The sequence below is a fragment of the Cervus elaphus genome, chromosome 1 (genome assembly GCF_910594005.1).
Source record: "Cervus elaphus chromosome 1, mCerEla1.1, whole genome shotgun sequence".
NCBI classification, from domain to species: Eukaryota; Metazoa; Chordata; class Mammalia; order Artiodactyla; family Cervidae; genus Cervus; species Cervus elaphus.
The window spans coordinates 87,473,145-87,489,322 of record NC_057815.1 but is presented as its reverse complement, the minus strand read 5'-3'; the positions used below and the strand labels follow the sequence as shown (position 1 = coordinate 87,489,322).

The window sequence follows — 16,178 nt, the reverse complement described above, 5'->3', positions numbered from 1 at the left end:
GGATGCAGAGAGCTGACTGGACACACAAAGGAAGAAAGAAAGAATGAATGAATGTCTACACCAAGCAACACCAGGAACCCTTTTCTGCATTCAACAGACCTCCCAGGCAAGGATCCTCTTGCAATGGAAAAGGCTGGGCCTTACAATGGTTCAGAGAAACCCATCCAGTTTCTCATACCGCTGCAAACAACTGGGTGATCTATGGAATTCCAATATCTTAGCACCTCGAGTTTCCCTTCCATAAAACAAGGATTAAAAATCTCACCCCAATCAGACTGTTGGGCATCAAATGACATCATATACATGGCTGTCTGCTGGACACATGGAAAAATTCTGCTGTGCTTCTGGGATGGAAAGGGGAGGAAAGAGAACCAATATAGAAGGTCATGCCGCACGCAACACCAGGTGGATCCAGCTTGTATTGTCCCCTTCTTTCCAGATGAGGAAACTGAGGTTCAGTTAGGATAAAAAAACTTGCCAAGGCCATATAGCTGGTGAGGACTTGAACAGTGTGGATTTGAAGTGTGGAATTCAGAAGCAGGAATTCCCCCTTACTTATTTATATCCCCACTCAAATACCACCTGGGCTCTACAACTGCCTTCGGAACTCTTCCTTCTAGAAAAGCATTTAATTTTAATCCCGTACATTTCTCCCCAGCAGACATGCACAGAACTTTATTTAAATATATTGTTATCATTATTATTGCTTTGCCTAAAGATTCCTTAACAGAGATCTTTTTTTTTCTTTGCCCACAAACACACACACATGCACCTCTCCAACAGGTTTGAATAGAGCTTTGTGAGTGGTAGGGCTACTTAGAAACAAAAATTGCCTATTATTTCAATTCAATTACATAGCAACCACTTTTTTTTTAAAGAGTATATTTATGTGAGCTTATTGTGCAGCAAATCATCAGATATTTTCTTTCTCCAAACTATTTTGAGAAGAGAAAATGATCAAATGAAAGGGAGGAAATGTTAGGCATATCATCCCGGCTATTGAGAATAATGCTGATGGATTTTCCTCTTGCACTTTTAATTTATTTAAACAACACCCCCGCTTCCATCAACAACCACGCCTTGGCTTCCTGATCGCTTTTCTCCAGGGTATTCGAGGCCATTCGGTTATAGTCCCTGTTGGAGACATAGAGGGGAGGTTCTGGAGCCAGAGCAGACGTGGAGGAGAAGCAGTCCTGCTCCCCAGGGTGTGGGCGTGATGTCAGAGGTCCGCAGCGCTGGTTGCAGCCCAAACAGGGTTAGGTCTAGGTTCTGACTGTCTGGACTCCCCATCCAGGGCTCGCCCCACCTCCTCAGTTGGGGAACAATGGTAAGGGTGGCAATTCAGGGATTGGGGTCTAGTCCTGCCCTCTTGGTGCATGCATGCTAAGTCGCTTCAGGCGTGTCTAGCTCTGTGACCCCATGGACCCGTAGCCCACCAGACTCCTCTGTCCACGGCCATTCTCCAGGCAAGAATACTGGAGTGGGTTGCCATGCCCTTCTCAGTCCTCTTGGTGTCCCCACCCAATTCCCAGGCCTCCATGAGCCCATCCCAGGCTCTGAGCTTGGCCCCCGTAGTCCCCGTTTGGTCTCTAGGCTCAGAGGAGAGAAGGGCCCCACCTCGGGGAAAGCCACCACCCGTGGCCCCCGCTCCAGCCCCTCCGCAGCCCCTGCAACCTGACCTCTATCTCCTCAGCCTCACAGAACCAGCAGCAGCGGCCTCAGAGGTCTCTCTGTTTGCCTTGGCTGTGCAAGCCTGCTTCCCCAGCAAGAAGCCGCTGGAAAGGAAAATAAAACAACAACAAAAAGCCTTTTGATCTGCCAGTGGACGTCCTCGTCCAACCCTGGGGGAAGGTGGAAACCACTCTCTGGAGTGACCTGCTAACCCCTCTTTCACAAATGCTCTCCAAAGGGCCCCAGGGTCTTTCAGAGACCCCACTAGGCCAGACTCCTGGCCCCATGAGATGAAAGGGTCAAAATGACATCTGTAGGGACTCAGCGGCGATGGGCAGGGGCCAGGAAGAGGCCAGAGAGGACCCGGAAACCACGGAAAGAGAAGATGGCCACGGACCCAGGCTGGCCACTCCACAGGAGGTGGTCACCACAGATTGTCTGCTTGGAGGAGCAGCGAGAAAGAGGTGTGTCCCAGAAAAGTAATTCAGCTCAGCAGTGGGGAATCCAGCAAAGGCATCACACTGTCCACACAGGGGTACGCCAGGCACCCACCCCGAGACGGCGCGGCTAGTAACTGACATGGGGCCGTGCCTCCCCGTTGCCCCGCGGGCCACTCTGGAGCCTCCCTACGTCTTTGGGGACAGTTCTGCTGGCTCCAGGAACCCCTACTCAAGCACCCCCATTTGGTCTCTTGGCTTGAAGGCAGGCTGGAAGCTTCCAGAAGCTGATGCCCCCAGGAGCCACCCTTAACCAGTGAGAGATGCAAGTTGGTGACCATCTGCTGGACCAAATCTGAGAGGTGCTTCACACAGTCTCTGGGAGGGTCCCCAGCGGCACGGGGCCCCGGTTGCCCACAGCAGGAGGCGGCCTGTTAGCACATCTCTGGCTCTCCTCCTCCCCCTGCCCACTCGCCTGTCTGAGACAACCTCACCACACATACACTCTTTGTACCCAAATCCTTGCTCAGGGTAGGTTTTTGGAGACCCCATCTAGACCAAGGCAGAAGTGTACATGCTAAGACAGGACAAATGAAAAAATGCACCATGCAAAGTAGAAAGGGCGAAATGCCTCCAGGGGCACAAGCCCCCTCCCTTCAAGTTGCAAATGTTCAACGATGCAAACATGCCCCTGGGTGCCAACTGTTACACTGGTACTACTCTGCTCTTCAAGGCACTGTACTGAGAGGTTAAAAATGTTTTATTTATTTTTGTATCGTTTGTGTGAAAAGTATTACAAACCTGTTACAGTACAGTACTATATAGCAGATCATGTTAGTTGGGTACCTAGGCTAACGTTGTTGGACTTACACACTGGACTTACAACTGTGTTCTTGGAATGGAACTTCATACGTGATGGACCTACAGTATATAGGACAAATATACATATATATACATGTATACTGGCAGACTTGGTGGCTCAGACGGTAAAAGTGTCTGCCTGCAATGCTGGAGACCCAGGTTCGATCCCTGGGTTGGGAAGATCCCCTGGAGAAGGAAATGACAACCCACTCCAGTACTCTTGCCTGGAAAATGCCATGCGTGGAGGAGCCTGATGGGCTATAGTCCATGGGGCCACAGAGTTGGCCATGACTGAATGACTTCATTTCACTATACTGTATATAAGACATATATACATATAGTTGGGTACCCAGGCTAACTGTTAGACTTACAAACTGGACTTAACGAACGTGTTCTTGGAACTCCTTCATACGCGAGGGACCTACTGTATATAAGAATAACAGGCGCTATATACACAGCTGTGCTTATTGACTGGGCAAACAATTCAGCAGGGTTGGGGGTTGCTCACAATGGGTCTGGGTAAGGAGATGGGCTTAAGACTCAGTTTCCATTGAATCTGCTTTTGTTCTATTTCTATACTCTCTTACTATGTTTATTCTGATTATTTTTTTCTTTGGTCTTTTATCAATAAAAAGTGATTCATTTCAAAGAGTTTCTGGAAAGTAAAGAAAAGAAAAGAAAAAGAACTATAGAGAGGGAGAAAACCCAGAATAAGCGACCCCCCCCGACTTCCTAGGACACTCCCACTTCCTCCTCACCTCCCCGGCCCGTGGCCTCCCTCTAGTCCACCTGCAGCACCACGGGTCCCAGTTCCCTTAGAGGTTTGGCAGCTGCTGTCAAACAAAGGAATTAAGGGCTGGAGGTGAGCTCAAGACCAGGTGACAGACCTCTAAGACCCCTGGATCCTGATTTCCTCCCACTCTGGCTGATAAGACACGAACTGGCTCCAACAGAGAAGACCTTGGTGTCCCACAGAGGAGCAGAGCCAGGGAACAGACCGTGTAATGCTGGGTCTCTAAAGAGATGATCAAATTAAAAGAGGCTTTTAGGGTGGGTCATTATCCAACCTGACTAATGCCCTTATAAAAAGAGATTTGGACCCTCGGGGGACACCAGATTGAACCCCTAGAGGACACCAGATTGGACCCCCAGGGGACACCAGAGGTACACGTGCACAGAGGACCCAGTGAGCAGACAGCCTGCTGCAAGCCTAGGAGACAGCCCTCAGAAGAAACTGAATCTGCCAACACCTTGATCATGAACTTCTACCCTTCTACCCAAAACTGTGAAAAATAAATCTGATAAGAATTAACTTAGTTAGTGCTCGCAACAACCCAATAAATCAGGTATTATTTTTAGCACCATTTTATGGACAAGAAAGTGATGAACAAAGAGGCTGAGTAACTTGCCCATCGCTGCAGAGCTGGTGAGTGATAGAGTTGGGAATGTAAACCATCCCTTTGGATGAGATAGGGCTTGTAAGTGCCTGGCACCCTGAAAGTGATCAATGTGTGGTAGCGGCACTCTTCACCCAAAACAACCTGAAAAAGACTGGTCTGCAAAGGATAAAAATGGAGGAAGGCATTTTGTGAGCACCTGCCAGGTGCCTGGGACCCAGGGATGAGCCAAGGCTGACAGGGGTTCCACTAGAATGGGGAGGTGGAAGTTAAATAATCACACAGACAAGTCAACAATCACCCAATTTTAACAAACTCCTGTTAAGAAGAGGATAGTGGAGCCAGCGGGGCTTCCCTGGTAGCTCAGCTGGTAAAGAATCCACCTGCAATGCAGGAGGCCCTGGTTCGATCCCTGGGTCAGGAATATCCCCTGGAGAAGGGATAGGCTACCCACTCCGGTATTCATGGGCTTCCCTTGGTGGCTCAGACGGTAAAGAATCAGCCTGCAATGTGGGAGACCTGGGCTCTATCCCTGGGTTGGGAAGATTCCCTGGAGGAAGCATGGCAACCCACTGCAGTACACTTGCCTGGAGAATGCCCAGGGACAGAGGAGCCTGCTGGGCTGTGGTTCATGGGGTTGTAAAGAGTTGGACACGACTAGAGCCTAAGCACACAGCGCAGTGGAGCCATCAGAGCCAATGGGTGAGAAATTTGGCCCACTTGGAAGTCAAGGAGGGCTTCTTGGAGGAAGTGATAGGATCCAAAGGATAAAGGGGAGACGGGTAGCTAAAAAAGGAGCGAAGGATTGTAGTGACTGGGGAAGAACATTCAGAGTGGCCCTGTGCAGGCAGGGGCAAGAGAAGGAAGCCAGGTGGCGGTAGGCTTGGGTGGCATAGGGGGCAGAGGTTGCCGGAAAGTCTTAGAAACGCAAGTGAGGTGCTCGCTTCGGCAGCACATACACTAAAATAAACGCAAGTGAGAACATGGAAGTGTTTCCAAAAGAGCGCAACATGGCTAGCATGATCACATTACACAACAGATGCTTCCTCTAACAAAGCATGCAGGTTGAACGTCAGTAAATTGAATTTTATTTTTAAGGCGGTAGGGAGGAACGGGAATCTGAGAGTTAACTGTCTGTAAATGGGATGAGGAGCTTCTGATCCAGCTGGCATTTCACAGATCCGGCCACCTCGAGTGAGGTATACCCGCTAGGTAATAATACCGGAGGAGGACTGGCCTTCCTTGTGGCAGCAGGCGGGTGAGTGTCTCTGCTGGTCGTGGCCATCTGTTCCCCTTACGAGTCTCGGGGCACCGGAAGCTTCTGAACACGGCTCTCCCCAGCAGGCCACCACACAGCCTGTTTCCTGGTACCCACAACCTTCCAGGCTCCTCTTCCCCAGCTCCTCCTCATCCCCCAAGCTTTAACTTGTACTTACTTCCATGTGGAGACCTTTGCTGCCCCAGCCTCCAGATGTAACTGCCTTTCATGAGTTTGTCCCGCCACCCCTGGCTCCCCGCAGGTTTGTCCCCATATATCCCCAGTGCCCCCACTTAAGGGGGTTACCGGTAGAGGCCTTGGTGCACAGCAAAGGAGGATGAGATCCCAAAAAGCTCTAAGAATTCATTCATTCATTCATTCATTCATTCATTCAGCATTTATGAACACCTATGAGCATCCATCTATTTTGTCCTGGGCACTGAGTTACACATGCTGTGGGCTTCATGGAGAATGAGACAGGCAAGTCTCCGCCCTCATCCCACTGAGGAAAACACATCATAAATAAAATAATTAGAACAATTCCAACATTCATTGAACACTTTTGAGGTGCCATGTTATATTCTAAAAGATACATTTATGCACTTTATCTTTATAAAGCCTTATGATGGTGATCATTTCACAAAACATATAAAAATTGGGTAATCATGTTATACATCTGAAACTAATATAATGTTTTATGTCAATTAGACCTCAATTTAAAAAAATAACCTTATGGTGGTACAGAGAACTTAAGTATTTGGTTAAAGGCCACTGAAAGTCATGAACTGTGGCTGAACTGGGACTTGAACCAGGGCCCTTATGCTCAGAACGCCTAACCCTGCATGGCATGTTGCCTCTTCTGCTTTCAATGCACGGGATGCAGCTGTGTATCTGAACCTCCACAGCTGAGCCTCCAAACCCTCCAGGGTCCCTGTGGGATGGGCTCGGGGGCTGGAAGCCTCAGCTAGTCCGTCCTAGGCCCCCTTCTTGTGCAGAGAAGTCGGGATACCGCCCCCGGGGGAGAGGAACCCAACTTGCCAACATCATTGTGATCTCTGGTGCTGAAGGTGAATCTAGGATAAACAGCAAGGATAATTCATCAGGACCAGACATTCTCAGCCTGAGAGGAGATGGACACAACAGGTACCCCCCAACAAAGACAAGGTTAAAAAAAAAAAAAGTAAATGGTGCCTTTCCTGCAGTTCTTTCAAATCATTCTTTCTAGAAAACATCCTATCTGCAATTAGTCACGATTCACATGCATCGATGTTTCTTAAGCCCGTATTGAACACCCGACACCCTTCCAAGCCTGTTGTATGCTGTGTGCTAAGTCACTCAGTCCTGTCCGACTCTTTGCGACCCCATGGTCTGTAGCCCACCTGGCTCCTCTGTCCACGGGATTCTCCCAGCAAGAATACTGGAATGGGTTGCCATTTCCTCCTCGACGGGATCTTGCTGACCCAAAGGATTGAAACCACGTCTCTTACATCTCCTGCATTGGCAGGCGGGGTCTTTACCACCTTCTAGTGCCACCTGGGAAGCCTCTCCAAGACTGTTGGGAGGGAACAAACATGGAAAACAGCATCTGACAAATGTCAGTGGTGGACAGAGCATGTCTGATGCAGACACTACCTCTTCTGATGCTTATAACTAGGCCACGAGTGGGTGTGAATCCTCACTTTATTGATGAGAAGACTGAAATGTACAGAGATTCAGTTCAGTTCAGTTCAGTTCAGTCGCTCAGTCGTGTCCGACTCTTTGCAACCCCATGAATCACAGCACACCAGGCCTCCCTGTCCATCACCAACTCCCAGAGTTTACCCAAACTCATGTCCATCGAGTTGGTGATGCCATCCAACCATGTCATCCTCTGTCGTCCCCTTCTCCTGCCCCCAATCCCCATTACTAATTGTATAGTTGAGTGACCTTGAGTGATAACATACCCACCTGTTATGGATTGAATTGTGTGCCCCCCAAAGCTGTGTTGACATCCTTACTGCTGGTCCATGACCTTATTTGAAAACAGGGTCTTTGCCAATGTCATCAAGTTCAGATGAGGTCACTAGGCTCTAATCCAATGTGACTGGAGTCCTCATAAGAAGAGGAAGGACAGACACAGGGAGAACAGCTTGTGATGACAGAAGAGGAGACTGGAGTGATGTGTCTACAAGCCAAGGAACACCAAGAACTGCCAACAGCCACCAGGAGCAAGGAAGGACCCTCCCCTAGAGCCCTGCTGACACCTTGATGTTGGACTTTCAGCCCCCAGAACTGTGAGAGGATGAATGTCTGTGGTTGGAAGTTCCCAGTTTAGGGTATTTATCACTGTAGCCCCGGGGAACCAATTCAGCCTCATCGGACTCTTGAGCTGGTCCTAAGCTCTGCCTCAGTGTTTAGTGGGGAGGGGCTGCAGCAGCTGACGTCTGGGGGCAGGAGTGAATGAGGTGTGTTTTAGGGACCTCACGGTGCCTGACTCATAGCCTAACTGGCTTGCCCCCCCACCCCTGCTTCTCAGAGAAGCCGTGGGCATCTTGGTGGCAGCCGCAGTGGGAGGCCAGTCTCTCTGTGCCCCAGGAACAATCGTCCCCTCTACTCAGGGGGACATAGGCCACCTCTGAATCCTGTCTTGAGGAGCCAAACCTTCCCAAAAACCCTTCCACCCCAGTGTCCAGTCCATCAGCTATTCCTGGGAGGTCTTTTGCAAGGGAGGGGACAGTAAATCCCCATTATCCTAGGGGTGTTTATATTTTGGCTGGAGGAGCCCCTCATTCCCAGGGGGCTAAAAACGCAGACAAAATGAGTACCCTGGGCTCGCCCTGGGGAGGGAGCCCTGTATGTCAGGCACCAGGTGGTGGCGGGCTGCCGCGCCCCCAGGAGGCTGAGGCGCTCTTGGCCAGCGAGAACGCGGCAATCTGTCCCAGCCAGAGAGGCGGCCTCTCTCAGCGGCACCCCCAGGCCCCGTGCCCACAGTGGTAATTAGACATGAAAAGACGGGCCTAAATCCAAGGGCCGGGGCTCCAAATTCTTCTCCCATTTCACATGGAAGCCGCATTAGTTCAACAAGAGAGCCCAGCCCGAGGCCACCCAGGATGGGAGCCCAGACCCTCTCCATCCAAGAGACGGGAGTGAAGGATGGGTGTGTTGGGGGGCGGAGGGGAGGACGCTGGGGAGATGGGGAGCACTCGGAGCCTCGCCTCAGATGCTGGCCACTGGCCAGAGGCATCACTCCCTTCTAACTCAAGTGGGCGAGGAGGAATGCGCAAACATCCTGACACCTACTAAGTGCCAGGCGCTTAGTTAGCTCCATAGCTTTCTACATCCTTTCCATTTTACAGAGGAGAAAACTGAGGCGCAGAAAGATGCACTCATGCTAAGCAGAGGAGTCAGGATTCCAATCGAAGTTTGACCATCTTACTGTTCTCAGAAAAACAGGGCTGGGAAGCCTCATTAGACTCCCTGTCTTTACTTGCTCAGTCCCACAAGGAGCGAAAGGGGAAGCAGAGGCTGCAGAGATGGGACAGGAAACCCAGGTAACTTTCTGTGTCATTTGGGGGGTACCCCAAAGCTTGAATGCACAGCAGTTCCCAAAGCAGTGTATGTAGGGCCCAAATGCCTATGGCTTTCACTCCGAGTATTTACAGCCAAGCCTTCTCATGCCCTAGGGTTGCTGCCTCAGCTTCCAGATAGTTCCTGCAGCCTCCTCCAGCCTCCTCTCCCCCTGCCCCTTGCACACACAGAAGATGAACACAGAGCTCTTCCCCATTAGGGCACGGGAAGAGGAGACAGAAGAAGAAGTAGGCTCTGGAGGGTCTTGGAAGAAGTCCTCAGAGCAGCAAATTTCAGTAGGGCAAAGGAGGCCATGGGAACTCTGGGGCGGAGGTCAAGGGCCTGGCTCTGCACCCTTGCTGTGTGTTCACGGGCCAGTCCCTTGGCCTCTCTGAGCCCTGCCTCTCTCCTGTGTATTATGGACACTACATCATCTGCCCAGAGGTCGTTTCCAGGTATACGGTCTGTAATCTCCTAAGAGCAATGCACATCAAGGATCATTAAGGAAAGGAATCATCTGTGTAGTTTAAGGACTAACTACGTGCCAGGTCTACGCTAGAAGCTTCAAGTGCATCATCTCAGTGAATCCTCAAAGCACTCTATCCAGAAAATAGAAATGCAAGGAGTTAGTGCCCGGTAAATAGCAGCCTCCCTTGCAGCTGGTTTGGGGCCAGGTGACAGTTCTGACCGATGCACCAGAGCTGAAGTGACGTGTGTCACCTCCCGCTGAGGCAGTGGAGTCTTCCCAGGCCTTTTCCTTCTCCATCGCTCTCCTCTCCTTCTGCAGTAACCATGGATGCCACATCACCCAGGATGTGCAGCTATAACGACGGTGGAGCCACCATCCGCCGGGGTCCCTAAGTGACCGTGTGGAGCAGAGATCCACGCTAGACGAGTAGCGTGAGTGAGAACTGAACCCACACGGTTAAGCCACTGAGAGTCTGGGGTCACCTGCTGTGGTTGCTGGTGTTACTTCGCTTGACACTGGAAACCAAGGCCACAGAGTCAATAAACGGCAGGCACAAGAAGCAAGTTCACATCTGTGACTCCAACACGCATCCTCTGTCAACTACAACTTTCTGTGGCTGAATGAGATCATCCCCTTCCTATAAGCAATCTTGTCCCCAAAATCTCCTACCTCTCAGCATCCCCAGGACGGCTGAGTAATCAACACAGGATGAAAAAAGAGCATCCCATAAAGCACTCTGAGCCTGGAAGATGAGCAAAAGCAGGGAGGAGGAGGCCTGATCATATCTCAGGGAAATCTTTCCTGGGCTTTGGGGCTCCACAGGTGGTTTTGGTGGGAGAGAAACATCACAGAATGGTTTCAAGCACAAAAGGGTAAAACAGATCCACCTAGGATCTAGTTCCAGTCCCCCCCAACTTACTGGCTTGCTTTTTCTGAGCCCTACATTCTAATCTGTGAGACAGGGGCGATATCTGAACCAGCTTTCAGGGTTGGAGGTGAGATGAAGCATTGTCTAGGTCCTGGCTGACGGTAAGCACTCCCCAAACATCTGCCATCGTGAAGATCATCGCTGGAATGGCTCAGAGAACAGCCTCTGCTGGAGAGAGATGAGGCCGCGGTGCCGCTAGAGGCTGCCCCGCCAGGATGGCTGACATAGCCCAGACCACGGGTCTGGCCCAGCCCACGTCCCTGCAACAGACTGAGGGGCAGAACACTGAGAGGGAAGCAGGGCCAGCCAGACATAGTGCAATGCAGCCGAGGAGCCAGATTATTTATTTTAAAGTCGAAAGTGTCTTCTAGGAGGATGGCCTTTTATTTGGGTGAATCTGGGAGTTGTTTATCAGCTTAAACTCATTATCTGCACATATGGTCTTCGTACTATGGTTAAGGGTGGGAGACAAAGGATGGGCATCTACTAGCTGATGAAATATCATCCCTCAAGTGCCAGAAAGCAGGATATTTTCAGTGACGTCACATTGGGCTTCCTGCCACAAGGATGTGGCTATCATGAGAACACGCACAAGGTTTTAACTCAGGAGTCCCTCCAGTGAGGCAGGGAAAGGAAGAAAAAAGAAAACAAGCAACAAAAATATTCACCCTAGTCTTCCATCTCTAAAGCAGACACACACACACACATATACCATGCCCCAAAATATCAGAGCTGGAAAGGGTCAACATTGATCCCCCCCCATTTCACAATAACAGCAACTGTAGAAGTAATAATAATGACAGTGATGATACTGAACGTCTGCTGAGCATTTACTACCTGCCTGGCACAGTGCTAAGTGTTTCACATGTTTTATCTTGTTGATGTTTCGCAACAATCTGAGGGAGTGTTATCAGTCCCATTTTACAGATCAGGAAACTGAGGCACCAGAGGTTGCATGGCCTAAGGTCACATGGCTAATAAGTAGAAGAAAGCTGACATTCAAACCCAGGCAGCCTAACTGCCTCACCATGTTGTGTCTAGAGAGATGGGGAAACTGAGGCTCAGAGAGGGGTGGTGACTCACCTGAGGCCCCACAGCTCCAGCTGTAATAGAATTGGGGCTAGAACACAGGTCTCCTTACTCCTGATCCAGCTGGTCCAGTGACCTTTCCACTGCATCCTGTTGCCAGTCAGTAAGTACACACACGCATATGACTAGCGCACATGGTTTTGCTCATCTCCAAGTGGTTTAATTACTAATTAAACCAGTAGTCTTGCGTACCAATAAGGGGCAAGGGCTGGACCTGAAGATAACAAGTGCCGAGATGAAAGATCTGCTTTGCCCGCTGCAAACACTGGGGCTCATCTCTCTCTCTCCCTCTCTTCTTAATCAGCGTTTCATTATCTGCACACTCTATCCCCCAACCACCCAGGGCAGAGCGCTGATGCGGGTCCAAGGTGGCAGCCCGTGCAGCAGGAGGAGCCCAGGCTGGCGGGTTACTTCACAGCATCAGATTGCGAAAATACCCATCAACCCATCATCTGCTCTGGGGGACCAAAGTGCTGGCTTCCAAAGGGCCCCCTCCCTTTGCTGTGTCCCAGCTGAGCATGAACAAATGTTCCTGGTTTTTCCTCTCAATGGCTGATGAAATAGACCGGAAAAGCAGCCTTCTGGAAAGAGGGGGTCCCTAAGAGGGGCCACCATTTGCTCTTCCCAGGAAAGAGCAGACAGTGAAAGCTGGACAGACATCCAGAGAAAGGTAGCGGACAAGCCTGCAGGCAGAAATGAGGAGCCCAGCAGGAACTGGTCACAACATCACCCTCTCTGTCCCCAAGTCACAGTCTGATGGCTGACAGGCTCCTGGTTCACGTTGCTGTGCGGGGCAGAGCGGAGCAAGACATGGCCAGGAGAGGTGCCCCCGGCTGGACGGAAGACAGGGCTGCCTAGCGCCCTGAAATGTCAGACTCTCCTGACTTGAAGTTGCAAGGCCTCCTCAGAATCTCCTGGGCCGACACTCTCATCTTACAGGTTTATCCTGTTCTCCATCCCCATTCTGTCTCCCCCAACCCCACCCTGGCCCCAGACCATTAAAAACTCATTCAGTAATTCAGGTAGCTGTTTCCCGGCTGACGAGGCAGTTCTGAAAGGAAGCAGGGGGCCAGTTTTTGCTGGATCAACCCAAGGTGTCCTAACTACTACTCCAGATGAACCGATGCCTCTAAAAAGTGGCCTGGAACTTTCATCCATATACTGCCATTTCAGCCTCGGGCTGGGTAAAGATACCCCACAGGTCTGCCATTTGAATGTGTCTGGGGACTGTTGGACCAGGAGACCTGAAATTCTACTGGATCAGAGATCTTAGAGTTTCCCAGGGAGCAGACTAAGCCCACACATGGTACTCAAACATGGACGTCAGATGCCCTCGGAGTCTCAATCCCCTCCTCTTTTCGGGGCAGGTTGGCTGTGAAGGGGGTGGGCAGGGAGGATGGGTAGAAAGCAGACCTGCCAGCCTTCTGGGGGCCCCTTGCTCACTCCCAGGTTCCAAGGGCAGGGCTATTCGGGGCAGGCTTCCCTCGGCAGAAAAACGAGTCATAAAAAACAAAACTGAACACAAACAAAACAACTCCTTTTGTTTTCTGGCCCCATGGAATGTCTTGAAGACAAACCCAGAGACAGCAGGCCTCTCCACCCTTTCCTCTGTCTCCTCCCTCCATGTCCTCCTCTATGCAAAATAAAAACCATGCTGCTCTTTCTTCATGGCAACTTTGTCCTACAGCAATTTGGAGCATCCAATAAAAAACATTTGCTATACCGAAAGCAAGAACCTCAGCTCTCTTTCAAGGACCACCCCGTCTCTATCACCTTTGCAGGGGACTCTGGGGACACGAGAGGAAGGAGGCGGGGGTGGGGGTGCTGCCCAATGAGCCACTGTTTGGAGCCAAGAGAAAGATGAAAATTTCCACCGGCTGCTACGAGGCCGCTGAACATTCTTAGATTTGCTCAGTTGTACTCACTCAGGGTGCTGGGAGGAGGGAGAGAATTAGAGAAAGATGAGACCACAGTCCCTATAGTGTCCCTTCAATTTTGAACAGTCCCACACATGGCAAAGACGATGCTCTTCACAGAAGCCAGCAGTTTTCCGCTTTCCAAGGCCTTAGCACAGACTCACAGATTCAACACACAGGGGCCCTGAGGTCCCACAGTGGGACACACAGCAGATTTCCACCAATAATTGTAAAATGATCGGATGAATGCGGCCTGTGGACTCCAGACCCCAAGAGGAGGGGCTCTTGTTGACTGAGAAATTTACCACTGGACTGCTAAAGTCTTTAAGGCGCCCCCATCAACCCCACCCTGTGCCCAGAGAAAGGATACACCCCAAGACCCTCAACACCACACACACCAGAAAGGGATCTGACCAGATCCCTGGAACAAAGGTACAACTTTCACAAAAAGGGTGCATTCAGCCGTTTAGGTTTCAGGCTCCATAGAAACCTCAGAAAGTTAATTCTCCCATCCAATCATTTCACACCGATTTGCTGTTAATGTAAAGTTCCCCTCCTTTTTGTTTTTCTGAGGGTGAATTTTTTTTATTCACCCAGACATCCTGCCAGGTCGCCCAAGAAAAACCAGCTTCTGAAAGCCAAGCTTTCCAATGCAGTTATAACTGGGGGCACCCTAGCTTCACACTCCAACCCTCTCCCCCATCTCGCCTGGGGTGCGGTGCTCCTCAGGGGGGGTCCTCCGGGCGTTGGGGGCTGGTCTGTGGTTGCGGTCTGTAGGTCCTGCATTTCTGTGCGTTTGTCTCTCTGGAACCAGGACTCGCCTTTCTAGGGGTGAAAGGGCCAGAGAAGGGCGCCCCCTGGCGGGAGCCAACTCCCCTCAATCCGGCCCGGACGCCAAGCCGGCGCGAACCCACCCGTGCCCGCCAACCCTCCAAGCGTTCTCTCGCTGCGACCCTAAATCTGGATGTGCTTGAGTTTCGGATTCACCGAGCACCTACCGGAGTCTCGGCTTCCCCAAACCGCACACACCGCGTTCGGAGTAAAGGGGGACCCCCGAAGAAAAGCGTGGCGCCCCCGCCCCGCTTCCAGGGACCCCGAAGACTGCCGGCCCTCAGTGGCCCCGCTGGGGCGGGCAATCCCCACAGCCCTGATCCTCGCTCCTAATCCCTAGCCCCTACCTGCGCCCCCCGGCCCCATCCCCTTACAGAGCGGCGTGGCGCGCACCCCCTCCCCTCCGGACTCAGCCCTCGCCTAGCCCCCCGACCTCGTACCCATACCTGCCCCCCACCCGGCGCCGTTCTGCAGGCGTCCCCCACTCACCCGGCCCGGAGCGTCGGGCCGCGCTGCACCTGTCCCCGGGGGACGCCGCCGGCCCTCGGCGGGTTCGGAGCGCGGATGCGGGCGAGCACGTCTTCCCCGCCCCTTCCCCAGCCTCTAGCCGAAGTAGAACTCGGTTCCCGGGCTTCCCCAGAACCATCCTAGGAGCTCCCCCCATTCCACCCCAACCCCTACCACGCCGGGGAGGGCGCGCTTGGGTCCCCAAGTCCCCCGGGGGGCGCGGCGGCGGAGCGCGCGGAGGGCGCGGAGGTGCGGTGCCCTACCTTCCAGCCGCAGCGGCCGGACCCCGCGCCAACTCGCGTCGGCGGCCGCGGGGTAAACTTTCCCCCGGGCGGAGAGGCGCGCTCGCAACTTGCTCGGCGCCCGCTGCCTTCCCGGCGGTGGCGGCGGCGGCGCCGGCGCGTCCGGGGACCGACCGGCGCGAGGCGGCAGCTGCGGCCGCGGCGCTGGCTCGGGGCTCGGGGCTCGGGCGGCCTCGCGCGGCTCCGCGATGGATCGCTCGGCGCTGCGTCCGCCCCGCAGCCTGGAGCCCCGGAGTCGCCGGCGGCTGCTGTAGCCGCCCGCCCGCCGGCCCCACCTCCCCGCCGCCGCTCCGTCCCTCCCTCGCTCTCGCCCGCGCGCCCTCCCCTCCCCGAACCTCCTCCCCTTCAGTCTCCAGCCGCCGCCGCCGCCGCTGCCGTGAAGGCACGTCTCCTCCGGCGGGCCGGCCCCCCTCGTTCCCTCCCGGCCTCGGTCCCTGCCTTCTGGACGGCATCCCGGCCTCGCCCCGGGGGCCCCTGGGGCCTCCCTCTGCTCTTCTCCCCTTCCTTCCCTCTTGCCCGCCTCCCCGCCCTTGGTTCGTCTGAATTCAGGAGATCCGCTGGGGGTGTAGGGAGAGGGGTACCCTAGACAGGGGATGTGTTCCAGGGAAACTTCCACGCTGCCCCCTCCACGTCCCTGACCGGACCTCAGGGCTGGGGGTGGGACGATCCTCCGTGGGGACCTCGCTCCTCGGCTTCCCGCTGCCCTGGAAGGACCTGTTGAAAGCCAGGAGGGATTCGCTCTCCCTGGGCTGCTTTGAACTCTGTCCTTAACAGAGACACCTGAAAAAAAAAAAAACAACAACAACAGAGACACCTGGAGGGGCTGCTGCAGGAAGTTGGGGGGGGGGGGCGGTGGTCCAGGGGGCTGGGGGGTGCGGACCCCAGACCAGAAGCAAATGACTTGATTTCGAAAGGCCAGACCTGTGTCTCCATCTCAGGGCTTATCTGTTCATCTTTGTACCACTG

At 52.9% G+C, this 16,178-nt stretch overlaps 1 protein-coding gene across 2 annotated transcripts in view; it reads right to left on the bottom strand.

Annotated features, from left to right (window-relative positions):
• TSPAN18 (tetraspanin 18) overlaps positions 1-15,483 on the bottom strand; it is a 199,448-nt gene extending 183,965 nt beyond the window's left edge. Inside the window, exon 1 of one of the 2 annotated variants that reach the window (XM_043910022.1) lies at positions 15,174-15,483. The gene's annotated coding sequence lies outside the window, so the exon portion shown is untranslated. Of the gene's footprint in view, positions 1-14,892; positions 14,912-15,173 lie in introns of those variants that run through there. The other variant, XM_043910031.1, reaches the window with a different exon arrangement.
• Between the last annotated feature and the right edge of the window lie 695 nt (positions 15,484-16,178).